At 45.1% G+C, this 24,179-nt stretch overlaps 2 pseudogenes; both read right to left on the bottom strand.

Annotated features, from left to right (window-relative positions):
• Positions 1-534: 534 nt before the first annotated feature.
• On the bottom strand, positions 535-1,614 carry LOC134368360 (melanoma-associated antigen 8-like; annotated as a pseudogene).
• Positions 1,615-1,786: 172 nt separating this feature from the next.
• On the bottom strand, positions 1,787-23,555 carry LOC134368359 (transcription factor E2-alpha-like; annotated as a pseudogene).
• Between the last annotated feature and the right edge of the window lie 624 nt (positions 23,556-24,179).

Raw genomic sequence — 24,179 nt, 5'->3', positions numbered from 1 at the left:
TCATTTATGGAGATGCAATTTCTCCTACATCATGGAAGAACACAAGCAAATCCAGGTATACATATATATTTTAATTTCACAGAACAACAGAGTTAAAGGGAAAAGGAAGCCAAAAATTACTGATTTCTTACTTTTTTCTCTATTTCTTGACCTCATATTATTTTGTTAAGTTTTTTCATATTTCCAAGTAAATTCCTATTCCGATGCCATGCTCTCTTGTTACAGACCACAAAATAAGATTTCAATTTGTTTTATGAAATAGCAAAACTTTTACTACTGAACTGGATAAAGAGTAATAAATGTGTGATCAATGTCATTCATAAACTTAGTTTCTTAAGCTAATTAAACCTTCCATTTAAAGGAATAACATTTGAAAAATTCCAAACTGAAAACAAGAGAAAGCTCCAAGTTACCCTTATAGTACAGGAAACCAAAGCTGTTTGTTATTCACTCTATTTCTCTAGCCCCACACTATCTTTCTACTTAAAACAGTGACTGCTATTTTCAAACACAGTAGAGAATCTACCTTAGACTTCATCTGGGCTTAGAGAAGCTTCAAGGTGTGCCACTAGAACTGGTACTGGCTGTGGCAGAAGTGCCATTTGTGGTGGCAATTCCGGCCTGGGCGCTTTCTTCCTCATCTCTCAGAGCCATCTGATACAAGTGTGGGAATAAACTGGGGAAAGTAATATTGAACTGGGCCAAATGCTCGAGAACTTCCATCTTGCTGGTTTCAGCGTGGGCACGTGGGCCCCACAGGAACCGATAGCACACAGGATCACTGTTGGGCACCTGCCGGTACTCCAGGTAGTTTTCCTGCACCCAATCTTCGGTGATGAGCTTCCTGGGCTCTCCATAGATGGGGTGCTCCCTCCCAGGACACAACCCCAGCACACCCAGCACATACCACATGCTCTTCTCAGAGGTGCAGTCGCCCTCCATGAAGACCAAGCCCAGGGTGATAATCAGGAGGCCGGTCTTGGGCACGCTCTGGTCATCGCTCTGCATCCCATCGTAGGTGAGGCCCAGGGAGGTGCTGAGGATGTAGGAGTGGCTGGCAGGGTCCACTTCCTTCACTGCAATGCCATAGACAATCTCCATGTACTTAGAGACTTTGCTGAAGATGGCAGGGAATTGGTCCTCGTAATTTTTGAGGACTCCATTCAGCATTTCTTCCTTTGTGATCGGCTCCTTCTTTCGATACTTGAGGAGCAGGAGATTAAACAAATCATACATCATCTCCTGTGGTGCACCCTGGAGCAAGTACTCAGGGAATCCCACATCCTGTGAGCTGCTCGGGCCCTCCTCTTCTTGGATGCTGGGGCTCTCGCTTGCCTGGCTCCATGGAGGGGAGACAGTGGCAGTGGGGGATGAGCAGACACCCTGAGGACTCTGGGGAGGACTTGGTGTTCCAGCAGCAGGCACGCCCTCCGGGGTGCCCGGGATCAGAGGAGAGGTGGAGGCAGAGGAGTTGGAGGAAGAGGAGGTGAAGAAGAACACCTCCATGTCTTCCTCATCACCAGGAACCTGCGCACCCACCAGGGCTGGTGCCTCTCTTTGGGCCCGAAGGTCTTCCTCAAGCTCGCAGAGCTGACTCTTGTCACAATAAGGCATCGCGACTTTCCCTGGGGGCAGAAAACAGGAATGTGGGCTGGAGTTGGGTGACGGGGATGGGGACGCACAGGCCTGGAGGAGGGAGAGAGCGGTTGAGTGGCCTCAGCCTAGAACCACACCCTAGGGGGTTCTGACAAAGGCCTACTTACAGGTCTTCTCTTTAGCTGGTGCTCTAGGGCCTCACAGGGCTCCTGTCCTCCTCGTTGGCCTGTCTCCTGAGGACCTGAAGGGGGAATGAGATGGCCCCTCAGGGTGCAGCCGGCAGAGAATGAGGCTCCAGCACTGACAGTTTTGTGGGCGGGGTCGGGCACTGCGGGGTCCCCTCTGTTCTGGGGCCGGTGGGGCTCTTGTTAACTCATTCAGGGCATGCACCTCACCTTGACGCCTGGCTCTCCTGGGCCTCCTCTGCTGTGACCTGAGGACACTGCCTCAGACCAAGGTCTCACCTCTCAGTTCCTGGAGCTCCTGTAAGAGGAATAGAGGAAGTCCTCAAGCTGCAGACTGCAAGGACACCTTGGACTCCCAGTACCGACAGGAGGGGTGGGCCGGACTCTGTGAGGTCCCCACTGTTCTGTGGTGAATGAATGGTCCCCTTCATACTCACTCAGAGCCCTCACCTTTACGTCGTCAGGACCCGGACCCAACCCATCTGCTGGCCTGAGAAACTCTCAGAACAAGAACTCACACCCCTGATATGGAACAAAAGGCAGAGAGGGGCCCACATCTGGCCACACCTGCCCAGGGCATCCCAGGGAGGACCGCAGGAGGTGCCCAAATTTAGTGGGATCCATGTGTCCTGGAGTGAGCGGTCTGCGTGATATCACCTTTATGTCTGGCAGGTCCTGGGACTCTCCCTCTGCTGACCTGAGGCCACCTTCCTTATGCCAAAGCCCTGTCTCCATGAAACACTGGAAAAGGAAGTGAGAGCGCAACAACCCGCTGTTCCCTGGGTCTTCCCATGGCTGACAGAAGGAACAGGGAGGGGCTGGAGTCCTGTGTGTTCTGGTCTGGGTGGTCCCCTCAGCCCTCACCTTGACTCCTGGTAGGGCCTGGGACAAATCTCTCTGTCGATCTGAGCATGGCCCTCTCAGATCAAGGTCCTCTGCCCTCTGAGACTCCTAAGCCAGAAGTGAGGCTCAGTCTGAAGGCCTCCCCACAGTCTCCTGGGCTGACATCAGGGCCACGGTGGATATTTGTGGGGCCTTCTTTATGTTCTGGGCTGGGGATACCTTCAGTCCTCACCAAAACCTCTTCCCTTGACATATCCTGGGATTCCTCCCTCAGCTGATCAGATGCCTCTCTCCCTTCTGATCCAATCTCACCCCTAAATCCAAGGCCCTCAGCTCCCTGAAAACCCCAAGCCAGAAGTGATAAGGTGTCATGTCCTGGGGGTGTCACCCCTGCCTGGGGTCTCCGAGAGTTGAGAAGAAGGGACCACTGCATTCTATGGGGTCCTTTCTTTTAGGAGTTAGGGGGTACCTTCAACTAGATCGATCACCTTGACTCCTGGCTAAGCCTCAGATGACTCCTTCTGTGACCAGATGTGGCGCTCTCTGCTGACCTGAAGTTGCCCCTCAGACCAAGACCTTCACCTCCCTGAGAGGCCCAAGATAAAAGTGAGGGTGCATCGTATCTGGGCACTTTTGCCCAGGATGTCCCAGGGCAGACAGCAGGGCCTGGGTCCAGACTGTTTTGGGTTGGGGCTTCCCTCAGTCCACCCTCATAGTATTCACCTGTAATCCTGACAGGGTCTAGACCAACCCTCTGCTGAGCTGGCATCACCTCCCTTGGCTCAGGCCAAGCTCTCACGTGCTTGAGGACCCCTTTCCCCACCATGGTGGAATTGACAGCATGTCACACCCAGCTACACCTACCTGGATCCCCTAGGGGTTGAGAACAGGGAAGCTGGACTCTGTGGTGCCTTTTCTGAGATGGGTAGGTATATTTAGTCTTCATGAGGGGTACTTACCTCGACTTCTGAAAAACCTGGCACTTGTCCCTCAGCTGATGTAAGGCTACTCCCCTCAGAACAAAGTCATTTCCTCCCTGACACCCTCCCCAGGCTGAAGTCAGAGGCCGCACATCCAGACAGCCCTATCTGGGTCCTCCCAGGGCCAACAACAGGGGTGGGGAGTTGTTGGGTCCTCGCTATCTGTGGTGGGATGTCCCTACGTTCCTCCCTCTGTGTCCTCACCTGGATGTTTGGCAGGGCCTGGGACTCTTTCCTATGCCGACCTGAGGCTTCAACCCTCAGACCAAAATCCTCACCACCCTCAGAGTCCCCGAGGCAGCAGCGAAGGAGCATCATATCTGGTCACCCTGCCTGGAGCTTCTAGGGCTGACAGTGGTGACAGAGTGGGTTCCTGGGAGGCCTCTGCTGTTCTGGGGTGGCGGTATCCCCAGTCGTCCCTCAGGCAAAGGTGTTCACCTCCCTGACTCCCCAAAAGGAGAAGCAAGGATGCAACACTTCTGGCAACCCTGCCCAAGTTCTCCCAGGGCGGGGCTGGGCCCCAATTTACCTGGGGTCCTGGCTCCCCTGAATCCTTACCTTGACTCCAGGTAGATCCTGGGCCATCCCTCTGCTTTTCTGAGCTCCTGCTCCTAATACCAGGCCCCTGCTCTCTCCCACACCTGGATGTGGAAGTCAGGACACATGCCCATGGCCTCCCAGGCCTGACAACAGGCGCAGGCTTCTGTGGCGTTCCCTCGCTCTGGATTCTAATGCCCCCTGCCTCTTCTCTCTGTGTTCTCACCTGTCTACCCGGAAGAGCCTCGGCCCCCTATCCTCCAATCAAGGCCCACGCCTCTTCCCCATCTCAAAGGCAGAAGTCAGCGGACGTGATTTAGGGCGCCATTCCTGGGGCTTCCGAAGCTGACAGCGGGGGTGGAGATGGACTCTGTGGGTCTCCTCAGTTCTTTCACAGGGTCCCGACATTCGCGCCTGACAGGGCCTGGTCCTGTCCTTATTCAAACCCAGTCACCCATATCACAAAAAAGCTCTGACTTCCAGAGTCGAGTGAAGTGGCATGGGGGAAGGGTGGTTCAGCCTGACAAGTATGTCCCCGAGTGGCTCTCGGCTGACAACGGGGGCACAGCTGGAAGATTCCGGACTCTCAGTCCAGCCTCATTATCTCACTTCGTCTCTAACACAGACAGAGCTGGGTCCCCTCTGCCGACTGGAAGTGTTCACCTCACACCAAGGCCCTCCATTTTCTCAGACCTCCAAGGCGGAAGTGAGAGGACGTGATTTCCGGCACCGTGCTCGGCGTGTCCTGCCTGAAATGGACTCCGTGGGTCCCCTTAGTGAACCCCCTGGAGCCTCAACTTGGGTGCAGGCAGAGGCTGGAGCCCTGTCCCCTGTGACCTGAATCTGTCCCCTCACACCAAGGCCTAACTCCGCGAGTTCCCGAGGTGGGAATGTAGGAGGGGGGCTAAGCCTCACAAGTCTGCCCCGAGTGGTCCAGGGGTGGCAGCAGGGGCACAGCTGGATGATTCTGAGTCCCTCGCCCCGCTGAGAGTCTCACCTCGACTCTAGCACAGACTGATCACGGTCCCCTCTGCCGACTGGAATCATGCACCTCACAGCAACCGCTCAGGTTTCTCAGACGCCCCAAGGCGGAAGTCAGAGGACGTGACTTCCGGCAGCATGCCAGGAGTGTCCCGGAAAAGTGGACTGTATGGGTCCCCTTACTTCACCCTCAAGGTCCTCACCTTCATTCCTAGGAGGCCTGTGACACCTCCCTGGGCCTACCTGAATATGCCCCTCTTGGACCGAGGTCCACACTTCCCCGATTCCTTGAGGCAGAAATGGACTTGTGTAAGTGAATCCTTGTATAGGTGAAAATTGGGGAATTGGTCACCCTGACACCTCTGTCTGGGTCCTTGCAGGGTTTACGGCACGGGCGGAGATGGATTCTTTATTTATGTTGGTGGCTGGATGGAGAAGAGATCCAAAGCCCTGATCTTGGTGTTATCAAAGCACTCTGTAATCAACTGAGCTAACCAGACAGCACGAGATGGAGTCTCTGAGGTTGCTTTGGTTTGGGGGAGTGGACCCCTCCGACGTCACTCATGAGGGCCCTCATCTTGGCAACTGGCTTCAGGACCAAATGCTTTCTGGGAGATATCATCCCTGTCACATCTGAGAATTTGTCTAACTACAGCCTTTGTGAAAAATGACTCCAAGTCTGGAGCTGCAGCAGGGAAGACCTGTGGTAGACAGTCATATCTATAGTGGTGCCTTAGAAACACCTCTCCTGCATCTATATTTAACATATATATTTTAAATTCTATTCTTTGTTTATGCCTTTTTTTTCTTAGTAATTGATCATCTTTGCAAAAAATGTCTATTTTATAAGCATTTTCAAAGATCTGGGTTTTGTTAGTTATCTCGGATATCTGTTTCAATATTAATGCATTTATCTTTATTATTTCTTACTCTCTTCTAACTTCGACTTGATATTGTATTTATTCCCCAGCTTCTTGATTTGCCTGGATGTTTTAAATGTTTTTTTAAGTTTCTAATACATTTAAGGATATACTTTTGCCTCTGAGTATCACTTGAGCTGTATCACACAGTCAGTGTTAAATACTTTATGTGTATTGCTTGAACCCTTTAAAAGTTGAGTATATTACTCTGTTACTTATCCTATTATTTTCTCCATATATATCCCCATATAAGGGGGTGTAAAATTATTTTTGAGAAGATTGTGTAAAGTTTGAGAGGGATAGAATGTCATTTGGAGGAGATCTCAGGATCCAGGGGCGTTTTGTTTTGTTTTGTTTTAATTTTGTCATTAGTTATAGAAGGGAGTTAATCATATTCAAATGCTGTTGACAGAGTTGGTTTTGTTGCAGGAGTGCAAAGAAGTTTAACACTATAAGATCAATCAATATAATTGCCAAGTTGTAACAGTTAGGAAAGTAGAAACCCTTCTGAACATTTAATACAGAGGGAATATAATGCAGGGGACTGGTTACAAAGTGTAGGAGAAGCCAAAGATGGCAGAGGTGGAGAATCCAATAATTAGCAACATGAAGTAGTAAATCCCACCTCTAGGCTGAGAGGAGAGGATGTTACTGGAGCCTATGTGTTGAGTTCGACAGGATCTGAAGTCATGGTGGGACAACGTGATGGTGGCTCATGGAAATATGTGATGGAGCCAAGGAAAATATGTAGTCTTTAAGAAGAAGCCACCTGATGCAGAGGAAGAATGAGGAAAACTCTGGCTGCTCGGTCCTGGTTTTATCTCCTGTGGGTCCCTCCAGTTGGTTAAACCAAAATGGCAGCCAAATGTTGGTGAGCTTAGAAATTGAAGCCTACAGGGGTCAATCCCTGTATAGCAGAGAGCAGAGCAGAAGAATGAGTGATGGGTCTGTGGGCAAATAGTACTAAGACTGGCTAACTATGTGAACATATTGAGCGAGAAAAATCATATCTGCATTAATCTTAAATGTATTTAATAAAAATTAACATACATTAGTAGTGAAAGAAATGTTAGTCTAAAAGCATAAAATGTAGTGCTATGAGTCCATACTGATATAAATAAATGACCGAATAAATAAAGAAATAGAGAAGAGTAGACAAATCTCCTGTGCAGAAGAATTGCTGAGCATTTATGCAGGTACTCTCTACTCCTCAAGTGTGGGCTGTGCATTAGTGACATTCTTCCAATGAGAGTACAGTGTGGATGGGGGGAAAAGGGTAACTTTACAGTAGGGAAGCCTGACAAGCACCACCTGGGGGAGGTGGTCAAGATTAACATCAACAGTGGTAAGGCACTGTTGGTAGTATATGTCCTTAATACCATGCCATGAGAATAGCACTTTACCTCTGTGGTCTTCCCCTTCCCAAGTTCATAATCCCAGTGTAATCACGACAGAATCATCAGAAAAATTCCAAAAGAGGGTCATCCTAAAATATGCCTGACTAGCATGGCACTCTTCAAAACTGTCAAGATCATCACAAACAAGGAATGCCTGAGAAACTGTCACAGCCAAGAGAGGAGCCTAAGGAGGCATCATGGGTAAATGTTGTGTGAAATGCTGGGTAGAATCCTGCAACAGAAAAAGGGTATTAGATAAAAATGAAGGGAAATCTGAATAAAGTGTGTATTTTTGATAATAACATTTTATTAGTTTTGGTTTATTAGTTGTGACAATTGTGCCATACTAAGATGATAGTAACAGGGGAGATTGAGTGAGATATATGCACCCTCTCTGTCCTATCGTTGTAATTTTTCTGTAAATCTACAATTATTCTAAAAGAAGTTTATTAAAAATTGAAAAAAGTAAATTGAGCCAACTAGATGAAGAATATGTATGAAAAACCTATGGCAAACATTATACTTATATGGGGAAAAGTTGAAAGCTTTTACTCTGAAATTGGGTACTGAATGGACCCTTGATTTATGAAAATGGTGCTACTGAGAAGTAATGGGGAGAGGACAGTCATTTTAATAAATCACAGTGAAACAACTGTGTCTCTAAATAGGATAGAAAATGCAACTGGAACCCTCCTGACGCTATACAAAAGCTAATTGCAGAGGAATTAAAGACCTAGTTTCCAAATTGTTGTAAAAAATGTCAGCCATACATGAAATTATGTAGAATAGTAAAATGAACCTTCATATATTTCTGTCATCTAGAGAGCTAGCAGCATGGGTCAAATAGGGCATTGATAATGCTGGACGGGAAAGGACTGAAGGAGGCTGGGGACGCTGGTCAGGTCAGTATCAGAAAGGATGCACATGATATGAGTGGGGGAACGAGAGGAACTGGCAGCTCCTTCTGCCCTTTGTCTCCAAGGTTGATTGCCTTGCCACCTTCATGGGCCTTTCTTTTCAAAGAGCACAATTGGGAATGTAGAGGTGGCTTGGGAAAAAGCTACCTGGATCGATGATCTGTTCATTCCACCTCCCACAGCATCCCCTGCTGAAATCTGGAGCCCTGGAGCTTCAAGAAGTATGGCCTGACAGCACGATTCAGAGACTCGTGACAAGAGATGTTGGGCTGACACTCTGAACAAGCCCAGGAAGATTTTACCCACCTGGAGGCAGTGCCAGGTTATCCACATGTGACAGGAGTAGGGTCCTACCTCTGTCCTCACCAGGATGTGAGCTCTTGATGGGAGGAAGGGTTTCAGGGATTTTGCTTCCTTCATTATATGCTCATTTCAAGGTGTCCTGCAGATCCTGCGCTTTTGTGGGAAACCCTCTCTGGGAATCCCCACTATTGGGACTTGGAGTACTTCACAGAGCAAAGGAAGGGGTCTCTCCTGAGGTCAGAGGTACTCTGAAGGTAGAGAAGATAAGTATCATGGGATGACCCTGAGCTAATTCCACAATGGGAGGGGGCCTCCAGGGACAGCAGTGCATGGGCTTCTTCACCAGCACATCAGCTACCACCAGTCTGGGCAGGATATGTCATGGAAGTCTTAATGAAGACCCTTCACCATTAAAATGGGATTTGGAGTTCCTAGTTGGAAAGGCTCCAGGTTAGCAGTCAGTCTCAGAATGAGAACGGGGTCACCCAAACTGGAGCTCCAGGTGATGGGCTGAGAAGGCACTGCAGGAAGGAAGCACGCCATCTTGATTATCACATCTGCCCATGGATAGTTGCTGGCCCAGATCAATGTGTGCCCCGACCTCTGCTCCACCTACTTCCCCTCAGCTGTCCTCTCTCTCTCTTTTTATTCTTTTCCATTTACAAGTTGGATTATATTATATTTTGCTTTATTTTATTTTAAATTTTTAAATTTATTATTAGCATATTCATTCTTACAAATCATTATATTTCTTTATGCCCTTTTTTGGCTAAGATCAAGTGTAGTGCCCTCACTCTTGACAGGGCCCTCACGGAATTCAGGAACCTCAAGGTTCCACAAGTGGTTGAATTGTGGTTTTTGTCAGAGATTTCACTGAAGGTTTGGGTCATCTCCACATCTACTCCGCCCAGGAACAACTGAGCTCTTGTGGAGGTTGCTTTCTTCCTCAGCTTTGGCTATCAGTGTCTCGGGTGTGGTTAGCCTCTCTTGTAGCCAGAATGGGGTACACAATGTCAGAGGTGAAGGTAGAAAATCTTGGGTGTTTATTTCAAAATGGCTCCTCTTTGCCTCCCCTGGCCAGATCCACAAGGAGATCTTTCTCAGTTCTTCATTTTGACAACCTATTGGGGTTTCTGGGGGTAAGGCCCACGAATTTTCCTCTAAAGCCTGCAGCCCCAGGTAGCTTATTACTCTCATAGTACCCCACACTCAACCTTCAGAAATTCATCAGAGTTACCACTTAGATATTCTTACCAGTTTATGGCTCCAGCAGCGTTTGCTCCAGGTAAACAGATCTTTCCTGTGGCTCTTTGTACGCACCTGTCTCTCCACATTTTGGGTTGGTGGTTTGCCCTAAAGTCTCAGTTCTCTGATGGGTGTAAGAAAAGTAGTTAGTTTTTCAGTTTGTCAAGCATTTTCTTGTTGTAAGAATGGGAGTGTAGACAGCTGTACAGATTTTTGGACTGCTTAGGTATTACATATACATATTACCTCCCTTCATGTCTTTTTACCCTTCCCAATTTATGTCTTCATTGTCTTAAATATTTCTTCTATGTACGTTTAGAGCCACATCAATGTGATAACTTTTGCTTAACCTGTCAAACATAACTTAGAAAACTCAAGGGGAGAAAGAAAGTCTATTGTATTCACCCTTATTTTTGCTTACTATGTTCTTTCTTCATTCCGGATGATCCAATTCCACATTAACCTTTTCATAATTTTTATTTTTCTGTTTGGGGAACTATCTTTTCCTTCATCAGAAAACATCTTGATTTCCCATTCATCCTGAAGGATATTTTACTAAATATAGGATTCTTTCTTCACTCTTCTTTCCTTTAAGTAATTGAGAGATGTGCATTTTTCCTTCTGGCCTTTGTGATTTGTTTTGAAAAAAAAAAAAAAAACCCACTGTGATTTTAATTGTTTTCCCTCTGTGTTAGGCTGTAATGTGCAAAGAAACAACGTTTATTGCTTATAGTTTCAGAAGCTGGGAAATCCAAAGTGCAGGGAACACTTCTGGTGAGGGCATTCTTTGGTGATGACTTCAGTGTAACAGGGAGAACTGGTGGATGGCTTGAACAGAGAGAGAGGGAGCTTCTCGTGTGCTCTCCTTTTAAAGCCAGCAGAACTACACCAATGACCACCCATCAACGGATTAATTCTCATATAGTCCTCACAATCTAATCACCTCTTTAAGGTCCCTCTTTCAGTGACCATAATAGGATTTCCATGCTCTCGACATTGGCAGTCAGGATTAAGCTTCTAATACACAAACTCGAGGGACATAATTCAATCCATATCATCCTGTAAGCTGAGGTGTGGTTTCTTTCTTGCTGCTTTTAAGATTTTTTCTTTGTCTTTAGTTTTCGGAAGTTTGAGTGGTGTGTCTTCACTTGGATGTTTTTGGGTTTTTTTTTTTTTTTAATTATTATTTATAGTATTTGGCTACTGAGCTGCTTGAATTTGTACGTTTATGGCTATTCTAAATTTGGAAAGTATTCTGCTATTTTTTATTTGGGAGCTTTTCAAGCCCTATCCTCTTTTTCATCTCTTTCCTGTGCTCCAGCAACATGAATGTTAGATCTTTTGTTATAGTCCTGTAGGTTCCCGAGGCTCTGTTCATTTTTATATCAATGTATCTTCCATCTGTTGTTCAGACTGGGAAATTCCTATTCTATCTTTCAGCTCACTGATTCTTTCCTCATTGTCTCCATGCTCTTGTGAGCCCATCCAATGGGTTTAATTGCAGTTTTTCATTTGAGGAAACTTCACTGGATTTTTCTTTGTATGTGCTGCTTTGTTAAGACCTCTTTTTTATTTTCCATTTGTTTCAAGTGTGGTCCTAATTTTGTATTGAAACATTTTTATGACGGTTGATTTAAGATCTTTGTCAGATAATTCTTTCGTATCTGTCACCTTGGTGTTGGCATGTATGGATTGTATGTTTTTACTTGTTTAAGATCTTCCTCTGTATTTTTGCTTTGTTTAAGATTTTTCTGCTTCTTGTTATGTGAGTGAATTAAAATTTTATTGAAGGATATTGATTGTATGTATTTATGGAGTACACAGTTATATTTCAATATGTGCATACAATGTGGGATGATCTAATCTGGTAATTAGCATATTCATCACTGCAAACCTTCATCATTTCATTGTGATGTGGACATTTGACCTCCTCTCTTCTAGTTGTTTCATAATCTGTGTGAAACCGTTGTTATTAAAGATTCTTGGGTCCACGGCATAGCAATAGAATTTATTTTTCCTTTCTAGCTGTAATTTTGTGTCCATTAACCAGCCTCTCACTTCCCTCCCTCCTCCCTGCCCTTTCCCACCTCTAGTAACCACAGTTCCTCCCTCTCCTTTTACCAGTTCAATGTATTATTTTTTTGTTTGTTTCCTTGTTTGTTTTTAGCTCCTACATATGAGTGAGATCATGCGGCATTTCTCTTTCTGTGCCTGGCTTATTTCACTTAATTTTCTCCAAGCCCATCCGTGCGGCTGGAAACAGCAGATTTTCATTCCTTTTTATGGGTGAGTAGTATTCCCTTGAGTCTATATACCACATTTTCTTTCTTTTAGTTGAAAGATAATTGATTATACATATTTGTAGGATACAAAGTTGAATATCAATACCTGTGTACAATATGTGATCAGTATATCAGGATAATTACCATATTCATCATTTCAAAATTTGATCATTCTTTGTGACCCTTAACCAACTTATCGCTAACGCCCCTTCCCCTCTCCCTTTCCCACCTCGAGTAACGACAGTTCTGTTCTCTCCTTTTGAAAGTTTAGCAGATCATTGGGATTGTTGTTTCTTTCTTTGTTTCTTATTTATTTGTTTGTTTGTTTGTTTGTTTTTTAGCTCCAATTTATGAGTGAGGTATTTCTCTTTCTTTGCCTGGCTTATTTCACTTAACATGATTTTCTTGAAGTTCATCTATATTTCTGCAAATGACAGAACTTCAATCATTTTTATGGCTGAGTAGTGTACATATAATTCCTTTGTGTATATATACCACAGTTGCCTTATCCAGTCATCTGTCAATGGACGTTTAGGTTGGTTCCATATCTTGACTATTGTAAATAGATCTGTGATAAACATTGGAGTGCAGGTATCACTTGGACATGATAATTTCCATTCCATTGGGTATATACCCAGTAGGGGGATTGCTGGATCATTTGGTAGTTCTATCTGTAGTTGTTTGAGAAAACCCCATTCTGTTTTCCATAATGGCTGCACTAATTTACAGTGCCACCAACAATGTACAAGGGTTCCCATTTCTCCACATCCTCACCAGCATTTGTTATTAACAGCCTTTTTGGTAATAGCCACTTGAAAGGAGCAAGAAGATATCTAAATGTAGTTTTGATTTCCATATCCCTGATGATTAATGACATGGAGCATTTTTTCATATACCTGTTGGCCATATGTATGTCTTCTTTTGAGAAATATCCATTCACCTTATTTGCCCATTTTTAAATTGGTTTATTTAGTTTTTTACGATAGACTTGTTTGAGTTCCTTCTATTTTCTGCGTATTAGTCCATTGTCAGATGCACAGTTTGCAAATATTTTCTCCCGTTCTGCAGGTTGTCTCTTTGCTCTGTTGATTGTTTCCTGTGCCGTGCAGATGTTTTTTTAGTTTGATAAATCCCATCTGATTATTTTGCTTTTGTTGCCTGTGCTTTTAAGGTCTTATTCATAATATCTGTGCCCAGTTCTACATCGTGGAGGGTTTCCCCTGTGTTCTCTTCCAGAAATTTTATAGTTTTAGGACTTACATTTAAGTCCTCAATCCATTTTGACTTCATTTTTGTATGCGGTGAAAGATAGGTGTCTAGGATCATTCATTTACACATGGATATCCAGTTGTATCAGCATTATTTATTGAAGGGGCTCTTCTTTCCCCAATGTTATGTTTTCAGGGCCTTTGTCCAGGATCAGTTGGCTATAAGTACATGGATGTATTCCTGGGTTCTCTATTCTATTCCATTTTTCCATGGGTCTATTTGTATCCTGGTACCAGGCTGTTTTGGTTACTACAGCTTTGTAGTACATTTTGAAGTCAGGAAGTGTGATACCTCCTGTTTTATTCCTTTTGCTCAGAATTCCTTTGTCTATTCGGGAATTTTTGTTTGTTTGTTTCATATGAATGTTAGGATTTTTTTTCTATTTCTGTGAAGAATGTCATTGGGAATTTGATAGGGATTGTGTTGAATCCATAGATCACTTTGGGTAGTATGATCATTTTCACAATATTAATTCTAGCAATCCATGAGCATAGAATGTCTTTCTGTCTTTTTGTGTCCTCCTTAATTTCTTTCAGCACTGATTTGTAGTTTTCATCGTAGAGATCTTTCACCTCCTTGGTTAGATTTATTCCTACATATTTGACTTTTTTTGATACTGTCATAAATGGGATTGCATTCTTGATTTCTTTTTCTGCTAGTTCATTGACAGTGTGTAAAAACACTACTGATTTTTGTATACTGATTTTGTATCCTGCTACTTCACTGAATTCTTAATTGAGCTCTAACAGTTTTTTGATAGACTCTTTAGGCTTTTCTCTATATAAGATCATGTCGTCTGCCAACAGGGACAATTTTACTTTCTCCTTTCTAATATGGATGTCCTTTATTTCTTTCCTTTGCTCAATTACCCTGGCTAGAACTTCCAGTACTATGTTAAATAGGAGCGGTGAGTGTGGGCATCCTTGTCTTGTTCCAGTTCACTGAGGAAAAGCTTTCAAGTTTTCACAGTTCAGGATGATGCTAACTGTGGGTTTGTCAAATATGGCCTTTACTGTGTTGTGACACTTTTCTTCTATGCCTAGTTTGTTGAGAACTCTTATCTTGAAGGGATGTTGAATTGGATAAAGAAAGTTTTTTTTGCATCCTTTGACATCATCATATGACTTTGTCTTTCATTAAGTTGATGTGGTGTATCACATTTATTGTTTTGCTTATGTTGAAAATTCCTTGCATCCCTGGGATGAATCCCAGTTGATTAAGTGACGTATAATCTTTTTGATGTTCTGTTGGATTTGTTTCCTAGTAGTTTGTTGAGAATTTTTGCATCTAATTCATCACAGATATTGGCCCGTGGTTTTCTTTTTTGGTTGTGTCTTTGTCTGATTTTGGTATCAGGTATGCTGGCCTCATAGAATGAGTTTGAAAGCCTACTGTCTTCTTTAGTTTTTTGGATAGTTTGAGAAGAATTGGTATTAAATCTTCCTTAGAAGTTTGGGAAAATTCAGCAATGAAGTCCTCTGGTCCTGGGCTTTTCTTTGTTGAGAGACTGTTGTTTACTGATTTAATCTCATTGCTCATTACTGGTCTGTTCAGGTTTTCTGTTTCTTCTTGGTTCAGTCTTGCTGTGTTATATATGTCCAGACATTTATCCATTTTCTCTAGATTTTCAAATTTGTTGGCATATAGTTGTTCATAATAGTCTTTAGTGAGTCTGCATTTCTGTGGATTCAGTAGTAATGTCTCCTTTTTCATTTCTGATTTTGGTATTTGTGTCTTCTCTTTGTTTCTTGGTTAGTCTAGCTAATGGTTTGTCAATTTTGTGTATCTTCTCAGAAAAACAAGTGTTTGGTTCATTAATCTTTTGTATCTTTTTTTTTTTTTTGCCTCTTTTTCATTAACTTATGCTCTGACTTTTATTATTACTTTCTATCTACTAATTTTGGGGTTGGATTTTTCTTGCTTTTTTAGTTCCTTGAAGTATACTATCAGGTTGTCTATTTGAGATCTTTCATCTTTATTTGACATAAAAACTTATTGCAATAAACATCCTTCTTCATACTGCTCTTGCAGTATCCCATAGATTTTGGTGTGATGTGCTTCTATTTTTATTTGTTTCAAGAATTTTTTTAATTTCCTGCTTTCCCTCTTTTTTGACCCACTGGTCATTCAGGAGCATGTTGTTTAATTTCAGTGATTCTGTATAGTTTACAAAGCTTCACTTGTTATTGATCTCCAGATGTATTCAATGTGGTCTGAAAAAAATACTTGATGTAAGATCAATATTTTAAAATTTGTTGAGACTTGATTTGGGCCTAATATGTGGTCTACCCTGGAGAATGATCCATGTGCTGATGAGAAGAATGCATATTCTGCATTTGGATGAAATGTTCTGTAAAGGTCCGGCAGGTGTGTTTGCTCTAACGTGCGGTTTAAATCCAATGTTCCTTGGCTAAGTTTTTGTGCAGGTGATCTGTCCAATGCTGAGAGAGGGATGTTCAAGTCTCTAACTATTATCATATTGGGGTCTATCTGTCCCTTTAGCTCCAAGAATAATTGGTTCATATATCCAGGGGCTCGGATGTTGGGTGCATGTATATTCATGATTACTACATCCTATTGCTGAATCATTCCCATTATCATTTTATAATGTCCTTATTTGTCTCTTTTTATAGTTTTTGTTTTAAAGTCTATTTTATCTGATAGAAGTGTACTTATTCCTGCTTGTTTTTGGTTTCCACTTGTGTGGAATAACTTTTTCCATCCCTTCTCTATTAGTCTATGTGTGTCTTTATGTGTGAAGTGAGTCTCTGGAAGGCAGCATATATATTTTGTTCTAGACTTTTAGTTCATCAGTCATTCTACATCTTTTAATTGGGTAATGTCATCCATTTATATTCAGGGTTGTTATTGAAAGGTTTTGCCTTACTCCTGGCATTTTATTGACTTTTTTAATGATTGTTTTATGTTTGTTTTGCTTGTTCCATTCCCTTTGATTACTTTTCTTTTATGTTTTTTGTTTTTCCTTTTCTTCTAGTGATAAAATATAGGTTTTTTCTCTTTCTTGTTTGCGTATCTACTCTACCAGGGAGTTTTATTCTTTCTCATGCATTCATGACAATGATTATTGCTCTTTTGATTCTGAATGTAAAACTCCCTTGAGGATTTCTTGTACAGTCAGTCTCATTGTGGTCTCCTTTACTTCTGAAGGATAGCACTGCTGGTTATAGTGTTCTTGGTGGGTCATTTCCTATAAGGTTTCTGTTGAGAAGTCTGCTGTTAGTATGCTGGGGATTCCCTTATAGGTGACTTGACACTTTTCTCTCACTGCTCTCTCTCTCTCTCCCTCCTTCTCTCTTCCCTCTTTTTTTTTTTTTTTTTTGACTTTTGACAATTTGACCATAGTATATCGTACGAGGGCTTTTTTTTTTTTTTTTTTTTTGAGGGGGAGTTTGAACCTGTTTGGGGATCTCTGAGACTCTTGAGTCTGGACGACCATATCTCTCAGAATACTTGTGAAGTTTTCAGCTATCATTTTGTTAAATACATCTCTAATGACTTTTCCTTCCTCTTCTTTTTCCAGAACACCCATAATCTGTATGTTTTCATGCTTAAGCTTGTCCGATAGATCGCATAAGCTTTCTTCAGTTTTTAAATTCTTTTTTCTTTTTGGTCCAACTCAGTTAATTCAAAAGCCTGTCTTCAAGTCTAGAAATTCTTGCTTCTGCTAGTTCTAGGCTCTTGCTTAATCTCATGGTGGTATTTTATTATTTTGTTGAATGAATTCTTCAGTTCCAGGATGTTGCTATGTTCCTTTTTATGATATCCATCTTTTTGTTGAATTTCTCCTTCAGTCCCTGGAATGTTTTTCTCCCTTATTGTTATTTCAGTCTATTTTCTTGCATCATGCTGAGTTTCCTGAAGATTATTATTTGGAATTCCTTTTCCGGCATTTCATAGATTTTCTGCTGTTTGGAGTCTGGTATTGGAGAACTATTGCTTCCTTTAGTGGAGTCACGTTTCCTTGTTTTTTTCATGCTTCTCATCTCTGTGAGTTGATGTCTGGGCATCTGGTGTGGCAGTCACTTCTTCTAACTTTTGGAGTAGTTCTTGAATGGAGAAACTTCCTGTAGAAGTGTTCTATATTACCAGTCAGGTTGAGTATTTCAGGTTTGGTTTCAGGTGAGCACCATAGGGTAGTCTTCGTGCAACTTCTTCAGCTGCATTCAATCTTGGAGTTCTCTGTGGGTGTCTTCATGGCTGAGGCAGTGGGGCCTTTGGCAGTTTCTTCTTGGGAGTGGGTAACACTGAGTAGGGTTTTTGTGGCTACGGGCACAGCATTAAGTACCTTGGGGGTAGGCTGGTTCGCTCAGTGGTTCCTGTGCCAAAGTGAATGACTCTGTATGGTGTCGCTGTGGTCACCAGTCGAACTTTGATTCCTTGGATAGGTGTTGTGGTAATGGTCAGTTCCTCTGGTAAACTGGGCAGGGTTGAAGGGGTAGTGAGCAGAGTGTACAGTACTGGGCAAAGTGCTGGTGCACTTCTTTGTGCCCCTGAGTGAGGTGGGCAAGCTTTCTGAAGTTTCCCCACTGGAGTGTGTGGGTCTATGCAAGTTTATCAGGGCCACAATGCACTGTGCATACCTGGGAGAAGCCAGCATGCTCCCCTCAACCTCTCAGTTGGAGTGGGAGTTCCCAGCAGGCTCTCCAAGGTGGGTAGGACACTGCATTGCCCAGGGGAGGTGGTTGGGCTTTCTGAAATTTCTCTGCTGGAGTAGGTGGATCTAGACAATATTACCTGAGATGTGCCCGATTGTGAGCACCCAAAGGTGCTCCAGACCATCATGCTCCTGCCACCCTGTGCACTGTGTTGGGTGATTTTTGTTTGAGATGTTGCCTTTTGGTTGTCATGGTATTTTACTCTGGATCTTATTTAATGCTTCTATTGTAGCTGGCTTCCTCTGACACCACTCTAGCAAGAGAAGCAGGGTACCCTTTCATTACTGCCATGTGGAAATGGAAGACCAGGTTCCCGTCCTGACCTCCACTGACACCCAAGTCTCTTCATTACTGCTGAGTGGGAGTGGCTGCTCTGGGTCCCCACTAGGCCTCTACTGATACCTCCTTATATGGGAGTGGTTGGTATTTTCATTCATGTCCCCCATGTGGCCTCCACTGATACCATGGTTTGTGGGGGATGCCCTCATTATTGCTGGACAGTAGTGAAAGTCTTCACACTTCATTAGGCCTACTTTGTTGACATCCCAGTTGACAGAGGAAGGGGTAACTTGTTATTTTTGGATGGAAGACCATGTTCCCCACATAAGCTGTACAGACAAGCTGGGGTTGGGGGTAGGGGAAGGCCTCATTTGTACCTGGTGGGGAAGAAACTCCAAGCTCCCACTCAGACTTCTCTGACACCAATCTAATGGTGGTGAGGGGGCAGTTGGAGCACCATGGTATATCCTGATGAGGGTGAAAATCTAGGCTTCCTACTTGGATTTTGTTGGTGTGTGTGTGAGGGAAGCCTCAGATTATTTAAAACATTTTTTTTTTGGTCGTGGTGTTTGGTGGGAGTAGGGCAGTTGTTGTGTAAAAGATTTCCATCCTATTCGGCTGACCCCATCCTTTTTTGCATAGACAGAGCAGGCTTTTGGTGAGGCTTTTTTTGCCCCCTGAACCTGCTGGCCTTTTCATTTGCTAGCTTTTAAAGCTCCATTTCTGAAATATATGAGGCATAAGGATAACCCAAGGAACTCACCACTGTGTTATTCCTTGGACGCCAAGGTCTTCACCAGCCTGCATTTCTCTCTCCACTGTTAAGTCTTCTTATGCTTGTTTTACATATATTGTTCTGAGTGTTTAGTTGTACTTAGCAGGAGAAATGGGGGAAAACACATTTACTCCATCTTCCCAGAAGTGGAAGTTGAATCCCTATCACAACAGTGATAGGACTGAATAAAAACCAGCCTTGACTTTGGTCACCACCATATCTCGGTATATCTACATAATTCAATTGACAAAATACTCTCCCCACAAATCTCTTATCTTTAGTCTTTTAAAAAGTTGCTTTACTCTGCAGAGAATATAATTTTAAAATAGAGTTTTTTTAAGGTATTTTTGACATTGACATTCAATGAATTTCCCAAAGTGTCTAATTTGAAAATTTTACATATCTATACACGAGGAAAACCATCACCATTGTCAAGATAGTAAACATATCCATTACGCTTAAAAGGTTCCTCCTATCCCTCTGTAATTCCTCCCTCCAGCCCCTTCCTGTGTCACCAGTCCCAAGCAACTATTGATCTGCCTGTCATGGTAGATTAGCTTGAATATTGAAAAGGCTTATATGAATACTTGAGAGGGGGATGGTTGCAGTGTATTGTAGGTATATGATTAACTTTTTAAGAAACTGTCAAATTGTTTTGAAAAGGTGTCATTTTATAATCTCACCAGGTATGTATGAAAGTTTCAGTATTTTGCATGCTTGTCAACCTTTAGATGGGATGATCCTTTCCAATATCAGCCATTCTAATAGTGTATAGAATTCTAATTGTGATTTCGATTTTAATTTTCCTAAGAAATAGTGATGTTGAGTTTATTAATGTGACTATTTCCCAGCTTCTTCCTACATAATTCTTATTTTCTAAAGCTATTTTAAATGACACTGTTGTCTATTTTAGATAGGTACAGCTTTTTGCATAGACTAACTTGTGGCCTGTGAAAAATAGTTTTAGTTCTCCTTTTCCAATCTGGAAGCCTAAATTTTTCTTGTTGCACTGAACAGAATCCCAAGTACAATACTGAGCAATCCCCCTCCCCGTATCATGAACTTATTATTCTTGGATAATAGTTTCCTGCATGCAAACATCCACCACAACTTCTGGCATGTAAATGTCTGCCTCACTGCTGCACACTCACTATTAAAATCCAAGTCTCGGTACTACACCTATTGAGATAAGTAGGTCCCCCAGATTTGAAACAAGACTGGGATACGCAGAAGACCGAGTTTATTTACTGAGTCTGCCAGCCTGAAGGCAGTGATTTCAGACTGGAAAACAAAACTGAGGGGACCTCTGTGGACACTGGGAAAAGCGAGTAGGATGGAAAAGTTTCCTGGTGGCAGCCAGGAAGTGAGTCTTCATCAGGGTTCCTAAGAGAAATTTTTAGGAAGGTAGTAGGATGATTCATATCTCCACACAGACTTAAGCGTGGCCACATTACTGTGGGTGGATTGTAGGTAGGAAATAGAAAAATCAGGTAATGGTGAAGGGTGGGAGAGAACAGAATGAGCCACTGAATCAGGTGGCCCTGGGGAAGGGCTTGGAGAAGACACCCTCTCCTTGCCATGTGATCCCGCAGAATTGAACCATGCATGAGGAGTGTGGCAGGTCTGTTCGCAAGGCGCTGTCGGTTGCTAAGAAAACAGCCCATTTTCCAACCAGGGCACCTTGGCCTCCCCCCACTCCCAGAGGAGTCAGGATGGGCCACTGTGATGTCTGAACCACCCCTGCCAGGACAGGGCTAGACAGGCTGGGGGACTGGCTTGCTGACCAAACAAAGCGGAGGGTGTGGCTGCTCACTGTCCTGTGCAGGGCGTATATAGGGAGGCCAGGGGCCCTGGGACAGACCACTGGGCAGTGCTGACATGGCAAAGGAGACCAGGAAACCACAGCTCACCGGAAACACCAAATCGGGGAAGAAGACGAAGAACCCCTCTCCACCCAAGTCCAGAGGAAAGGGCAAGTTTAGATGACCACCCAAGCTCCTTCTCGTCTTCCCCTTGACTCCTTTCTCCCAAGTTTCCTACCCTGTCCTCACCTGGTACAACCCCCTCAGCCCACACGCATTCTCAGGAAGCCCTTGTTCCCATCCCTTCTCCACCGTCTTCCCCAAACCATTGCCCTTCTGTGATCTCCCTGTTGTCCTTCCAGGGACCCAAGACATCCGTGAAACTTAAAAGACTCCTTCAAGGGAGTGTAAGGACAGAAGGCACTGCAATAATTATCGCCCCCTGAATTAAACCCCAAAAAGGTAAAGGGCCAACACTATTCAGCCACTATCAACAGCCGAATGAGGAACTGCAGTAAAAAGAGCCATAGATCCAAAAGGACAACGAGATTTGTCGTTGCACCTCGGGTGAAGAGGAGATCCCAAGTACCAGTGATGACCTGGACACCCGCCAAATTAAGAGTGAGACCGGAAACCTCGAAGTTATCTGCCCTGGATTGTGGCAATCGAACCTATGAGGACTTGCCTGAATTTTGGTCCCCCTTGCAGCTGCAGCCCAGCCTCATAATCGGGCCCCGGTACCTTCCATGCGTCAGCAGGTGGCTCAGCGCCCTCCTGTGTCTGCATCTCCGCTTAGTGACCAGGCTGCACATTCAACTCTATCTGGCTCCACCGCCTATGCTAGTCCTGTCTCCCGACCTTGTGCTCGGGTTCAGATAGAACCTCACGTTTGACTGGTTTTTGTAAGCAAACCTTGGAGGACCAGAACATTCCTGCCCTGCTGTCTCACCATGCCTGACATTTTCTCCTCTCCTCACCGCTTCTAGCAGGCCACTTTGGGGTTCTAATTCCACTCTGGCACTTGCTGCTCCAGGTTGAGGATGAACGACAAGGCCTGATGCAGGAGGAGCAGGTTGGTCTGGGGCTTCTCACCGTTGAGGTGCAGCTGGCACATGCACCCCAGCTCCTTAAAAGCTTCTTCGGTGTCTCTGATCCCCAGCGGCTCATGGGGGTTACTGGTCAACCGGCCGTTCCTTCTCCCACTCGGCCTTCTGCTCTGGGGGCAGAAGGTCGTCCTCATCTGGGCTCCTGCGTGTCCGGGGGCCGTCGACTCCTTCTCTTCCTCCGAGCTGTCAGCCACCGACGTGTTCTCCTCGTCCTCCGTCTCCTCCCGCTTGATTGCGCTGGCACCCGCCGCGGCACCCCTCGCCCAGTCCATTGTAGGAGGCGGGAGCGCTCAGGGAGGGCGCTGGGCTAGCTGGGGAGGCTGCGATGGCAGGCGGCCGACACTGCCTGCGAGGCCCTGCTCAGAGTGGGCGCCTCCCACCAGGCCAGCGTGCCGCCCGCCCTGCAGCAGGGGGCCTGCAAAGCCCGCGGCCAGCGTCCTGTGGCCACACAGCAGCCGGTGCACATTGCACGCCCTGCCATGGACCACGTGGATGCTTTCGTCCCGGTGGTCCAACATCTTGTTCAGGCTGTGCGGACCCCATCGCAGCTGGGCTTTAAGGCACAGGGAGCTCCTGCTTGGGGCCACTGCGATGTTCCTGCCAGCCCTGTGGGGAGCCCACGTGGGTCAAGGGGCTAGAGGAGAAGTTATTGCTTGAATGATCCGGGGAGTAGGTGGAGGCCAGAGCCTTCCCAAGGGCGTCGTGCAGCTGCAGGCTATGGTCTCGCAGGAGCCCACGAGGCTGTTGGTCCGCTGATGGCCCGTGGTTGGAGATGCTGCTGTAGGCGGCCCTGAGGGCCAAGGAGAAGGTGGACACAACCCAAAGCCCGCCGTTCACCTCTGCTCCCTGCAGCTGGTAGCCCACGCGCTGGTGCTGGTGCAAGCGACCAAACACACTGCCACAGCTCACTGAGCTACGGGCCTGACGGGAGGGGCAGGGGAGACCAGCTTTTGCCCAGCACGGTCTGAAGCCCACCCGGCCTGGCGGACTCCAGGCTGCTGTCGGCGGCTCTCCACTGAGGGTTGCCGGGGTAGGTACTGGGAGTCACCCTTGATGCCCAAAGGGGACAGTGGCCTGGGGCTGCTGAGGGCCAGCTTGCCCGGCAGGAAGCCAGCCTGAGTCAATTCGCCAACACCCGCGTCTCTCCTAAAAGTGGCATAGGCATTCTGCTCACCGCCCTCGCCTCCAAGTTCAGGTCCCAGGAATGTCGTGGGAATCACCTAAGTGGGCCCTTCACTGTAGGTGGGGCTAGGGTCAAAGGGCGAACTGTTCTGGTTGCTGGTGCCCGAGGAACCCGAGCTGGGTGTGTCCTGGAGACCCGAACCTCCAAACCGCTCACCTTCAAGGAGGCGGGCAGGCCCTTCCCACTGGCCACAGGCAGCAGAAACACCACGCTAACGTCCACGAGGTCGCTGACTTCCTTGTCTGTGCCCGCAGGTGCCATCCTCTGTGGCTGACTCATTCTCCAGCAGTGATGGTGGGCACAGAGGCCTAGAGACAGCCCCGCACAGCACTGCCTGGCACACAGAGAAGGGGGATGGGGTGTCGGGGGCGGCAGTAGCATGAAACTGGGGGCCCTTCCCCGACAAACAGGCATCACTACCCGGCCCCTTACGGTCACATGTTGGCGGCCGTGCGTGGCCCTGGCCCTCTCCTCCATGTCACCTGGGGCGTTGGGGCAGGGTCGTGCATGGTCCCTGCGGTGCACGGATCCTGATTATAAATTTAGTTCCGTTTTAAAATAATTTAAGATCTTAGTTTATATTTTGTAAAGTTTTTTCTGTGCTGTAGTTAACTGAAGTAAATGGAGAAGAGATTCCCTGTCTAAAAGGCAGGTTTAGATTTTTTTGTTTCTGGGTTAGATCTCCACTGTAGATAAATGACTGAGTTATTTAAATGGAAATGGGCAGCAATTAGTAATTGGGAATAGATTTCGGTCAGAAGTAAAACGGAAACATTGCTGTAATTAAAAAATTTTCTGTCCTGCTTTATTAATTTTTGTCTAACCTAACGTCATCATGACATTCTTATGGCTTGTTTTTTAAGAGGTCATTTGTTTTTGTGTGTGTAAGCTCTTACATTTTAT

This window comes from Cynocephalus volans, chromosome X (genome assembly GCF_027409185.1).
Source record: "Cynocephalus volans isolate mCynVol1 chromosome X, mCynVol1.pri, whole genome shotgun sequence".
Classification (NCBI taxonomy): Eukaryota; Metazoa; Chordata; class Mammalia; order Dermoptera; family Cynocephalidae; genus Cynocephalus; species Cynocephalus volans.
This window is presented reverse-complemented; position numbering and strand designations above follow the sequence as displayed.